Raw genomic sequence first — 13,901 nt, 5'->3', positions numbered from 1 at the left:
ATAGGATCCCAGTTGTGGATATCTACTTGATGGGAAATTAAGCGTGAAAATATTTTCATGCATAGGATAAAAATATAAGGGGATAAGGGGCATCCTTGCTTGATACCTCTACTAGGACTAAAAAAGGATGTGGTTAATCCATTAATGAGAATGGCAATGTTACTAGTAGTTATGCATTGAATGATTAATTTGGATATAGAGGGTGAAAAATTGAAGAATCTGAGCATACGATAGATGAATGACCATTCAAGACGGTCAAAGACTTTTTCTAAATCGAGCTTAAGCATCATGTTATACTTTTTACCTTTGTTCTTCTTGAATTGGTTCATGATTTCTTGGACAATTATTGCATTGTCACTGGTTTTTCTTCCTTTGATGAAGCTTGATTGAAAGGGATTGATCAGATCATTTAGGAATGGCTTCAGTCTATTAGCAATTATTTTGGTAATAATTTTGTAGATCGTATTGCATAGACCAATATGCCGAATTTTTTTTAAGTTATTAGCATTATCAATATTTGGAATTGGGCAGATATAAGTATTGTTAGAGCCCGATGAAAGAGTGTTGGTGCATTAAACTTGTAGACAAAATTGTATAACTGAAGGTCACACTGTTTTCCAATATTTTTGATAAAAAAAATGGGTGAATTCCATCTGGCCCAGGAGCCTTGAAGGGTTTGAACGAAAATATGGCATTGATTATTTCATAGGGCATTAGAGCATTGTCAAGGAAATTTAGGTTCACCTTGCTAAAGTTAGTCGAACTATTGGCAATGCCAAGCCAGTTGGTGTGTTGGTGGGAGGTTGTGAAAGCATTGAGGAAATATTGATAGTGTGATTTAGGATTTATGTTGGTTCATTAATCCAAACACCTGCCTCATTTTTGAAATGAGTAATTTTATTTCTCCTTCTATTGTTAGTAGCCATGATATGGAAAAATTTAGTGTTGGCATCTCCATCTTGAATCCAAGACATTCTAGCTCTCAGTTTCCAATAATCATCTTCTATTTTCAGGTAGTTGTTATACTCAGATTGCAATTCTCTTTCAAGATTTTGGAGGAAGATACTGCGAGGGAAGTGTTTGGAATTTTGAATTCCTCTAAGTCTAGCCAAAATTCTATTTTTCTTCTTAAATATATCTCCAAAAATTTTGTTTTTCCAATCCTTAACATTATTCAGAAAGGAGTTTGAAGCTTGTTGGTAATTTGTACCTCTCCATAAATTGGTAACTAATTTGTTAAATCAGGGTGCCTGCACCAAAATATTTCAAGTCTAAAAGGCTTTTGAAGGGCTAAGTTAGATTTTGGGATTATTTCAAGTAAGAGAGGATTATGATCAGAATGGATTTTGGGGAGATGGGATACAGAAGCGTTAGGGAACTAATTAATCCATTCACTATTAGCAAATATTTTGTCTAGTCTTTTCATGATTAGGTTATTTTTTTCCTACGGTTGGTCCAAGTATACCTGCACCCCTTATAACCTAGATCTAAGAGACCACATTTATTGATGTAATTCCAAAGATAATTATCCCGGTAATTTCCATCGAATTTTTTATTAGAGCTAAGGACATCATTAAAATCTCCCTTACTAACCACAGACCATTGAAAGAATTATGCATATTAATGAGATTGCCCCATAATTGATCTTTACTATTAATATTAGTACTAGCATAGATAGAAGTAAATAACCAAGATTCATGTATGGGGATTACCTCAATGGTTGCGCTGATTTCTTGATTCCTACGCATGAAACTGTGAACATTAACTAGAGTGTGATCCCATAAGATAACCATACCACCCGATTGACCCTGAGCCAGAATTTCAATCATGTCAGAAAACCCAAAAGGTTTAAGAAGCGGCATATGGTTGTCCATTCTTGTTTCCAAGAGTGTTACCATGCAAGGATGATGAGTATTAACCATATCTCTAAAGTTTAACCTAAAGTTATCGTTGTTTCCACCTTTAATGTTCCATATAATGAAATTGATAGGTCTATTCATCATGATATTCCAGTTGTGAAGGTCTCCATTCTCCAGTGCTCTTGGTGCATGTATTGGATTCCTTCTCTAGAAAGGAACCAATATCATTGCATGCTGCCTTATGGTCGGATCTGCCGGTAGCCTTATATCCATTGTACACTTGTAGAGAGCCATTGGACATTTGAGAATCTGCCTCTGCTCTTGCATCTCCTTGAAGATGAACACATTTACCTCATCGAGATTTGAATCCTTGAGTATTGGTTCTGGGATTGAGTAGGGTTCCACTGCTTCCCCCATTATTTCTGTGTGAGGAATGTTTTGTGGCGTGTTTGAGTGAGATTGAGGGTGAGATGGTCCTGGTTGGTGAAACTAGGGTGCATGATGAACATTTGGAGTTTGACCTTAGTTTGCATGTGCATCCCAGGGTGTGAAAACTGGATTGATGTTGGTCATCACTCCCGGAGTGAAGAATGGAAGGTCTATCAGTGGGTTTGCATTTTGTACTGGGATAAAATGTGGAGGAAGACTCCACTGTCCCATCATCATTTGAGTTATGTTGGGTGATATATTTAGGGCTATTGGGTGAAGAATATTGTTTACCTATACATGGTTCATGAAGTTGTTCATTGCCATCTGGATCCCTTTCGAGATTAGCTGAGCTAGATAGTGGGAGTTTTGTATCACTATTATTGTCTCCCTTCCTTTCAATATTATGTTGAAGGATATGACATAGCCCATTAGACCCAACTCCACCCATGATAGAGGTTGGTGGTTCTCTGGAAGTGGAGGTTGGATGAATATAGAGGGGGTGTTTGTTGTTGGAGTGTTGGTGGGAGGTTTATTTTTCATATTCAGAGGCCTTTGTTGGCGTAGGATTTGGATGAGGCGATAGCGCCTTCTGCTGGGAAAAGGAAGCCTTGGCATTGTTTGTTGGAGGATTAATACTTATAAGCTGTGTTTAGACTGTATTAGATCCTTGAGAATGCAGAGGATCTTTGCCAATGATTGTATGCTCGGTTTGCATGGCGTTTGGAAGGAGTAGCGTACTGGTTTTATCAAGTAAGGAATGAGATTGGGCTTGGTTTACGTGTTTGAAGGTATTGTCCATTTGGAGGAGGGTAGCCTGTTTTTCAGACAGGTATGCAATGTCATTAGTGGAATGCAACACAAGATTATTAGGATTTATTGGTTGATTTGGGTAGGTGGCTAATTTAGTACATATATTATAATTATTATTAGGAGCATTAGTAGTATTGTGTGACACGTGTCGTAATGATGTGTCAATAATGTGATTGGTATTGGTTCTTTGTTTGTTTTTTGATTCATTCTCCGATGGGTGGTTTGTGGTTTGTCCCAAAACCATGTTCTGCTCCATTAGAGCAGTAAAATGATTATTTATTTGGATATTGTTGCTGCTGATGGAGTGAGATTCTTTTATCATAGAATTTCCAGTAGGTTTACTGTGATTAGGGCGGGAATTGTAATTAAAAATTTGGAAAGTGAGGAACTTACCTGTGTTGGCATAAAAAATATTTACATTGATACCTGCAACCTTAGTTGATTCCGTGCCTCTGTTAGTAGCAGTAGAAGTCTTCTTTTTTTGTTGAAAGTAACTGTCTTCCATTCTTCCTTCTCTTTGGGGAGATGTTCTTGCTCCTGACCACTCTGTTCCTTTTCGCCATTGTTCTTAGATGACGAGGTTGCTGGACCTTGTGTCTTGATATTGCACTGTCTAGCTGTATGACCTAGATAGCCATAGTTTTTGCAGAGAAGATTTTCTCCTTCGTAGAGGATCTATTGTTTGTGAATGCCTATCCACACATTGGATTTTACTGGTTTATCTAGAGGTAGCTCTACGTAGAGCCTGGTATAGCGACCCCTTAAAGCCACTGATGTGCAATCATCCACTTTGAGTAGTCTGCCTATTGTGTTCCCTACTTTTTTCAGAATTTCTTCATCATAGAATTTTGTGGGAAGATGTGGTAAGCGAATCCAAATTGCAGTTAAAATTTGTTTGGCAGTAGCGGGAACAAAATTTGTTTCCCATCATTGTACTGAAAGGAAGTGGCCAAAGACAAACCATGACCCTTTTTGTAATACGTTCTCCAAGTTTTCCTCTTTGTTGAATTTTACTATTTAGTATTATTTACCAATATCAATTAGGGGGAAAGCTTCAGTTGGTTTTCAAAGATCTATTAGTTTACGCTTGAGAACTTGGTGGAAGATTTTTTTACCTAGTAGTTTTATTATAACTGAGAATCTTCAGGGGTAGTAAATACGTAATTTATCTTCCCCACTTATGAGAACTTTAAATTCCCTTTCAGGATTTTCATAAGCCTTTTCATTTTCTTCCTCGTTTGTGTTCATTGCCATTGGAGATAGGTATGTCGGTGGCGATACTATTGAGAAGGGTTCCTTCAGCTCATTGGCTAGTAGTTTGTCTTTAAAAGAGACAGATATAGTATTTATTAATTGTGAGAAATTTATATCTGGTGGCTTTGGAGGTATTCCTCCTTGGCAGTGTTGTTGATCCATTAGAGTTATAGGTGTGTTTGTTTTGAAGAAGTGAATGTAAAGATGAATCCTAGTGAGTTGAGTCAACTAGAAGATGAATAAATTGTATTAAAATTCATTACAATAAACATGAGTTTTTTGAGCGGTTTGATTTTTAATATTAGAAAAGCAGTTTGTGTTTGATTAATTTTTTTACAAAAGGTGTTTCTAAGCGTTACATTACGAAAAAAGCCATGTATAGATTATCTTACAATTAATACTATTATTTTAAAAATGATCTTAGTTATTTACTATTTAGAGATTTGAATTAATTTTTCAATATTTTTTAATTAAAATATGTCATCTTCTATTTGAGATTTGCGTGTATAAAGAGTTGGTGAGATAGTGAAGGAAAACCATGGTAAAAGAAGGGGAAGGAATAACTTTAAAGATTGATTTTCCTTTTGAATCAAAATATTAATATAATGATATTTTTGTCTAAATTGTTTAACTATTTAATTCTACTCTCACGGAGAAGCTATAATTTGTAGTTTATTCTGTACATCACAAAACTACTCATATTACTCCATCTTTTTTATTTCATGTGATTTTATCTGATTGGATACAAAATTTAAGAAAAGAAAATTTCAAATTTATTCTAAAATAAGTCATAAATATTTGTATGATTAAAAATATGAAGTTAAATCGAAGATGACAATTGAATTTATACGCGGTTTTAAGGACATGTGATATAACTTAGTACAGATTAAGAAGAATAAATAAGTACTGAAATTGACGATAAAAGAGTAAATTCAAACCACACGAATTGAATAGCCTTGGCCCTCGAGTTCAGTCGCCCTTGAACCAAAGATATTTCAACTAGCTTATGAACAGAATAACAAGATAATAAAAGCTAGAAAATGACAGTATATTGCTTTGTATTGCGTGAATATGATGGTTTTACAAATGATAAGACCCTCTTTATATAGTAGGGAGTCCTACTTTTGATACAATTCTATATAATGTAAGAAATCCCATGATTAGCTAATTAATCGGCCTCTTTTTGATACATGCCAGGATTTTCGCCGTGATCCTCGCCCGATTGCAGATATTTCGACTTTCCGTTATTTGGATCGGTAAGCTTCCCTCGATCTCGCTCGATCTCTATCTTGCTCGACTTTGATCTTGGTCGATCTCTATCCTTATCGATCTCTGGGTCACGAGCTCGACAATCTAATTCTGCACCATGGTTCGATATAATACGAGGTTGAACCTTGCCCTATCACGTTCCGACCTCTATTAGTCATACAAAAGGGCAACCTCGATTTTGATCGTATACAGATAGTCCCCTCATTTCTCGGAGAGAAGATAACGAGAAATGATATGAATTTCCGAGCTCCATCTAGATGAACCATGAGGTAAGCGACGAACGTCATCGATACACTAGATCATGATGTAAGCAACAAACCGAAACGTCCCGTCGATCTAGTTACCAAGGTATTAAATGCTTGTCAGTTTCTGGTCGGCCACCATGAGTTCTGAATCGTCACCAACAATCTATAAGTACTGTAACCTCCCTCTATTTCAGACTTCATGTTCAAAGCTTCTTCCATTCTTGCTTCTCTTCAAAAATCTCTTTGCTCACCCAAATTTCTTGAACTTTTAGCAAACAGCATACCATCCTAATTCCATTTTCTTCTACAATGGAGAAAAGTTCTAAGACTATACCGCAAAAAGAGGCTGCCTCTTCATTACGGCCCGCCAGCGACGGGGCTGCGACGGAGTATCCCCTTGAGGATTTTGTTCGGGGAGGGTGTCCTACCGTTGTTGATTTTAAGATAGAAAAGTCCTCCTCAGTACCGAGTCGATGTGAATCGGTCGTGAGGTATATATGTACAATTACCGATGACCTCCTTGCAAGGTTAAAGAGGATTGCAACTGGGTGGATAAACATATGGTACTACCTTTGCCTGAGGAATCGATCACTACCCATGTGGAGGATTTTCCTAAGTGTTTACACTTACCCCTTTATGTTGGGTCCCTTAGACCCTGTCATTGTCGCCTTCTGTAAGAGGTACGACGTGACCCTCGGACAGATCCATCCTTCCTTTTGGAGAATAGTGATTCTCCTCCAATTCTTCGTAAGCAAAATCGAGAGATGTCCTTTCACCCTTGATCACCTTATGCATTTTTATAGTCCCTGACTTTATCGAGGAGGGCTGATCAAGCTTGCTCGCCGCGCCAGCAAGGCCCCGTTCTCGAGCATAGACGAGGCTCGTGACCGAGGTTGGATGGGCCGATTTGTCTGAATAAGGACTTCGGACCTGATCCCTGCTGAAGACATGTCATTTCCTGAGAAATGGAATAGGAATCGTGAGTAGTACTTTGCCTTAAATGTTCAATTTTGTCGTTTTACTTCTGATCTTCTTTCCTAATCTATGTTTTTGGTGTTGCAGATATGGCCCAGGTGCCGGAAGTAGTTCCCAAACTCAAGCAATGGGTTGAGGGCCTGGTGTCGCAGAGACCATACTCTGAGTGTGCTTGGATGGAGTTATCGTAAGGTCGATGGGAGACCCGCAATCATGGTAATTTTCTTTCTTAAAACGGTTATCGTTCGAGATTTTTTTCGAGCTTAATCATCTTCTTTCCTTTGTAGGCCTTGGGAAGGATGTTGAAATGAGTCTCCCATCTAGTGGCGAAGAAGTCCTTCCCCACCCACCTGCTCCGAAGTAGGCTAAAGAGAAGAAAAGGAAAGGGGCTCTGAGTTCCCCGGGCTCGGAAAATAAGAAAATGACGAAGAGGCCACGCAAGACAAGGGGAGACACCGATGCCATGTCCTCGGACTCAATCCTATGATTAAGGGATGAGTCCGAAGAAGAAGAAGAGGAGAATAAATCCAAACTAGTGGCCTGTGTGCGAGCTGGCGTCATCGCACAAGAAGTTCTCGAACCGGCGGGTGCTGACATTGAAATATTCCGACATGAGGAGGTTGGTGAGAGAGCTCTGGCTGAAACTTCCGAGCCAGAAAAGGCCAAGCCTATTCTGCCCCAGCAAGGGGAGTCTATAGAGAGATCTGGGGCGACAGTTCTTGAGCTGCGAAAAATGCCTCGATAAATAAACTGGGAGCGATCAACATCAGCGGATCTCCTCAGATTTCGGACACCATGCTTCGTGAGGACAGTATGTTGAGTCCTCAGGGGGTGACTAATATCCACGGATTCTTGGATGGGGTTAAGGATGCTATTTTGGAAGACGTCACCAGGCTCAGTGACATGCTGGTGCCAAGGAAAGAGCCGTCGTTGATTGCTCCCGGGTTTTCATCGAGCCCAAAACTGGTGGCTTGATTCTTGGCCCCAAGTGTTAATCCTGAACGAAGACGCTCAATAGATTTTTCTATCTCGGAGGACTCCCGAGTTTTCTCTGCCTCTATAGGGGTTGCTAGTTACCTTCGATGCTTGGTGACCAAAGAAGATCAGGCAATAATAGACGAGGTGGAAACCCCCTACCTTTTCAATGAATCTCAACAAGCATTAAATTGGGTAAGTTTGTGTGACTATTCTTTTCATATATTCTAACTTTTAAAGTTGTAAGTAACATCTTCCCTTATGCTTGTAGGCTTTGGTGATGCATCACGAGGCTTTCCTCTAATATCGAGAGGAATTAACTCATCACGAGGCCGAGGTTCGGGACCTTACTGATAAAAGTGATACCTACAATCTTCTCAGCGAGAAGCTTCAGGCCGATTTAGTAATGGCTCGGGATGAACATGCTGAGATAACCGAGCAGGTATTCCGAATGCTTTACAATAGTGAGGACAAACTGGATATAATGACTAACAATCTGATTTTGCAGGTTCGACAGAGGATTGAACAAATTGGGGAGCTTCAAAAACAAGTAGATACTATTCGAGCTAAGGCTGGGGAGTTCAAGAAAAATATGGGCACTTAGCCTCGAAAAGGGAAGTTGCCTAAACACAACTGGAGTCGGCGGAGATCCACCTCCGAGCTGCAAGGGAGAAAGCCTCGGTGCAGGTTATGAAAATTGAGGAGCTTCAGCCCCAATTAGCAAACTTGGCCAATGAGCTCGAAGCGGCCAAATCTGAGGTGGTCATGGCCAACACCAAGGCCGATGCTAAAGTAGCCCAATATAAGGTCGACGTCGAGGCCATCCAGGCACAATCCAATAGCATGGTGGATCATGCAAAGTGGCAAGCTCAAAGGGAAACCCTTGAGGGAGTCCACGCTCAGGGCTTTTATATACTGGCTGAACTCGAGAACGCCAACGCAGAGGAAGCCAGGGCTCGAAAGCCGGCCTTTCCCGAGGAAGACTCAGATAGTTTAAGTGAGTCTAAATGTGGGGAAGATCCCGAGGACGGGGATGTTGACTCCGATGAAGACCATGCCACTTAGGTATTCGTATTTTTTTGCTTTTCTTTTGCATCTTTTTGGGGCCATTTCGGTCGTTGAAAATGTTTTCGAATAAAGCCAATTCTGGCTTTTGTAAAAGACTATTGTGTAAATATATACAAGGCTTTCTTTTCCCTTTTGGGCTTTCGAGTATTCCTTTGCTTTATTACTTGTATTCACAAAGGTTGGAATAAAATAGCTTAGGTTGTGTAAGTTCGAACAATCTTGCATTTACATTATTTTTGCTTTTGAGCCATCTTGGAGGTTCGGGGTTACCAGGAACCTTATCCCAAAGTAAGTAACTCAGATCATAGTTTGCTGAGGGTATTTTTGGTACGGTTCTCGAACATCTCGGAGTCGTGTTAGTGCAGCTGTAGCCTTTTAATTTGGGCGTAGCATAGTGAGATTGATTTCCCGAGTTATCTAGGCTTGTCTAGGATAACAGTCCCCGAATGGGTATGGTCATGACCTTTAAAATTAGTGTCACACCTCCTTTTTACCGCCCCGCGAGGGGTGAAGGGAGTTTTTTCCAATTAAAGGACGATCGAAACGGGATTTATTTATTTATTTCAGAGTCGCCACTTGGGAGATTTAGGGTGTCCCAAGTCACCAATTTTAATCCCAAATCGAGGAAGAGAATGACTCTGTATTACAGTCCGCGAACCAGAAATCCGGATAATACCCACATTATACTGGTGGGCGACCTAGAACATGAAATGAAAAGAGAAATGCATACCCGCATTATACTGGTGGGCGACCTAGAACATGAAATGAAAACATAAATGCATACCCGCATTATACTGGTGGGCGACCTAGAACATGAAATGAAAACATAAAATTCATACCCGTATTATACTGGTGGGCGACCTAGAACATGAAATGAAAACATAAAATGTATTCCCGCATTATACTGGTGGGCGCCTAATTGGTAAAGAATAATTTGAATTTGTTTCGTCGATTCTCCGAGAAAATTTTCACTTGTGGCAGAAAATTTTCTGCCCCAATTCCGGCGATCTTTCTTATGGCGTATCTTTAGGCCATCATCAACACTTTATTTTCCTGTTCAAATCAAAGAAAATTTAGTTAGTTTTTTTTTTTGAAATATGGCGAGTGGTCATGTCACTCTTGATGGGGATGATTGTTCCCTTTCCCTTATTCCTGTTCGGCGTTCTCAAAACTTATTGGGGATGATGTTATTTGCTGGGGATAACATTCTGTTGGGGATGGTTTTTCCATTTATCCCTTCCCCATTTTGTATCTCAAAAATTTCTGGAGGTTATTTTGCCGAAGATGGATTTTCCTTTCTTCCCTTCCCATTCTGTGTTGTCCGACCACCTCGGAGCTTGGTCGATATTTGGCATTGAGTTGAATCCGTCAAAGATCAAATCCATCCAGGAATTGCCGCTACCGAGGAACAAAACAGAAGTAATGAGTCTGTTGGGAAGGTTGAACTATATCAGCAGATTCATTGCTCAGCTCACAATGATTTGTGAACCCATCTTTCGATTGCTGAGGAAAGATGCCGCGATAGAATGGACGGCAGAATGTCAAGAGGCATTTGACCAGATCAAAGGTTATTTATCCAATTCACCTGTGTTGGTTCCACCTGAGTCGGGGAGGCCATTAATCCTTTATCTAACAGTCCTGGATCATTCGTTTGGTTGCGTGTTGGGTCAACACGACATCACAGGAAGAAAAGAGCAAGCCATCTATTATCTCAGCAAGAAGTTTACAGTCTATGAGAATAAGTACACTCAACTTGAGAAGACATGTTGTGCTCTAACTTGGGTAGCACAAAAGTTTAAGCATTATCTGTCATCACATACTACTTACCTTATTTCACGCCTGGATCCATTAAAGTATATTTTCCAGAAGCCTATGCCCACAGGAAGATTGGAGATCTGATTCATTCTCCACCAACGGAATTGCACTAAATGTCAGCACCATGGCCATTTGTGGCATGGGGCATGGATGTCATTGGGCCTATCGAGCCGGCAGCTTCGAATGGTCACAGGTTCATTCTGGTAGCCATCGATTATTTCACTAAGTGGGTTGAAGCCAAAACTTTCAAGTCTGTAACCAAGAAGGCAGTGGTGGATTTTGTCCATTCCCATATCATTTGTAGATTTGGGATCCCAAAAATAATAATCACGGACAATGGTGCTAATCTTAACAACAACTTGATGAGAGAAGTATGTGAACAGTTTAAGATTACACACTGTAACTATATATTACAAAATATAGTGTCTATCCTTTGGCCATAGAAGAAGCAGCAAGAAAATAGAAGCGTGAAAGCGACGTGGCAAGCCGAAGCAGAAACGTGAGCAGCTGTGCGTGCTCGTCCATGGCGGAGAAGCAGCAGCTCGGAGGAGAAGAAAGGAGGAAGAGAAGCAACAACAATAGAGCGCGGGCAGCAACGACTGCGTCAATGGCGGATGCGGGCAGCAGCTGCGACGGAGAAGGTGAAGGTCGACGAGCTGTTCGTCTTCGATGAAGCAGTGGAAACGCAGCAACAACAGAGAAGATGAAGCAGTTGTTGGCTGCGTCAATGGTGGACGTTCAAGATGGTGAGGTCAAGGAAGAAGAAGAGGCAGCAGCCATGGACGGGCTGCTGCGTGTGTGCGTGTGTGTTTTGTTGTGTATGTGTGTGTGTGTTGTCGATGTGTGTGTGTGTGTTGTCGATGTGTGTGTATGTGTGTTATCGATGGGGAGGCAGCCATGGCTGCTAGGGAGGGGAGCTTGGGGTGGTTTAGTTTTGGAGAAGAAGAAGATGGAGGGGGGCGGGTAGGTTCTTTAGGTTTTTTAGGGTTTTGGCTTCTTTTTTTTTTATTTTTGTTTTGTGTTTTTTTGAAAAAAAAAATGAAGAAGGGTGTTGGGTATTTGGGTTAATGGGGCGTGCCGGGTCGACCCGGTTTGAAGTGGACCGGGTCATGGGGAAGGTTGGACAATTGTTTGGGCCTGGGGTTGAAATTTGAAGAAGTGGCTCAATCCGATTTTTCTTTGTATTTTTGTTTTCTTTTCCTCTTTTATTTTTCTAAAACTAAATTATAAAAATACTTAAATTATTATTAAGAACTAAATCAAGTTATAAAAGCGCAAATTAACTCCCAATAATAATTAACGCACAATTAAGTAATAATTAAGCATAAAATTGTATATTTGGACATTAAATGCTAAAAATGCAAACGATGCCTATTTTTGTAATTTTTATTTTTTGTAAAACAAACTTAATTACTAACAATTGTAGAATTAAATCCTACATGCAAAAATGTGACATATTTTTGTATTTTTATTAATTTAACAAATAAACATGCACAGACAAATACAAATAATTATTCAAAAAATATCACAAAATTATCACAAAATTGCCCACCAAGGAAAATCATTTTTTTTGGAGTAATTCTCATATGGGGTAAAAATCACGTGCTTACAATTAGGGGGTTGCCTGATGGGTCTTATGCCCCTGATAATTGATAGTTTGATTTGTTCGAGTTTATTTTTTGGACGACAGTCCCCGAGTGTGGGGTGATTGTCACACCTCCTTTTTCCGCCCCCGCGAGGGGTGAAAGAGTTTTTCCAATTAAAGGACAATTGAAACGGGATTTGTTTATTTACTTCAGAGTCGCCACTTGGGAGATTTAGGGTGTCTCAAGTCACCGGTTTAATCCCGAATCGAGGAAAAGAATGACTCTGTTTAATAGTCCGCGAACCAGAAATCCGGATAAGGAATTCTGTTAACCCGGGAGAAGGTGTTAGGCATTCCCGAGTTCCGTGGTTCTAGCACGGTCGCTCAACTGTCATATTTGGCTTGATTATCTGATTTAATACATGTTGAACCTATGTGCGAATTTTAACTTTTAACCGCTTTTATCATTACTATTATTTTTATCAAGAATTGCAACATCGTGGAAATACATCTCGAACCACGTCACATCCATGCACCTGTGGTTGTTGGCACATTTCAAATCTGTTGAGATTTGGATTTGGGTCACATAAATGTGCACCCGAGTTTAAGAAGATAACATTATTAAATACGCGCCTAAAGCGACTAGCGTATCATTATTTTGGGTAGGGCCGTGAATTTTGCTAAACGGCCTATCCCGGAATCTAAGTACTCGTGATAACTATCCGTTGAGGGCCCCGCACTTTGGGTATTCTTGTTTGTCGAGGCTCATCTCATTCGTTATTTATTGTTTGTTATTATTATTGTTATTCTGGGGAATTTGCAACGTTGTGGAAACGCATCTCGAGCCACGTCACAATCAATGTACCGGTGATTAGAGACATATTTCGACTCCGTTGAGATTTGGATTTGGATCACATAAATGCGCACCCGTATTTAATAAGGTAAGATTAATTAAAACGCGTCCTAAAGAAACTACGAATTGTTATTTTAGAAAAAAGGCCGTGAAAAATTCACTAAACGGCCAAATCCAAAGTCTAGTCCATGGTTATGTATTTATTGAGAGCCCCAGCGATGTGTGATTTATTTGGCGAGGCGCGCCTCATTTTATTTTAAAAGGTCGTCCTATAGTGGCTATGTTTTCTATTAAGTTGGTCTCTAATAATGAAAGAAGAAAAATGGTCCGACTTTATTTACATGCTTACAAGTTAGTTATAGTTGGGTTCCGAATATGATTTGTAAAATCCGAAACATGAACGCGTATATGGGTAGTCGTTTGGATATTATGGGCCCAGGCCTTGCGCACACTGTATGGACTGGACCTGGGCCATTCCTTTTTCGATAAGGGCCTGTTAGTTCATTCGGCTCTGGCCCAACATTTATAAGGCTGAAATGGAAACTGGTGTTATTTTATTCTAACGGTATTGTTGCAAGTTATAACGAGGCAGCCTACTAAATGGAGTGATATTAACTAGCAATGGACAGTTTAGCACTTAACATGCATTAGAAGATATGCTAACCACAAACGCAGCTAAAATTCAGGATATTGCTTACTACACTATCACTTCTTTTCTATCTACCAACATACATACATAATGTGATATTAAGTTGTCATACGTG

The sequence above is a fragment of the Nicotiana tabacum genome, chromosome 7, assembly GCF_000715075.1.
Source record: "Nicotiana tabacum cultivar K326 chromosome 7, ASM71507v2, whole genome shotgun sequence".
In the NCBI taxonomy this organism is placed as follows: Eukaryota; Viridiplantae; Streptophyta; class Magnoliopsida; order Solanales; family Solanaceae; genus Nicotiana; species Nicotiana tabacum.
Note: the sequence above shows the minus strand (reverse complement) of the source record.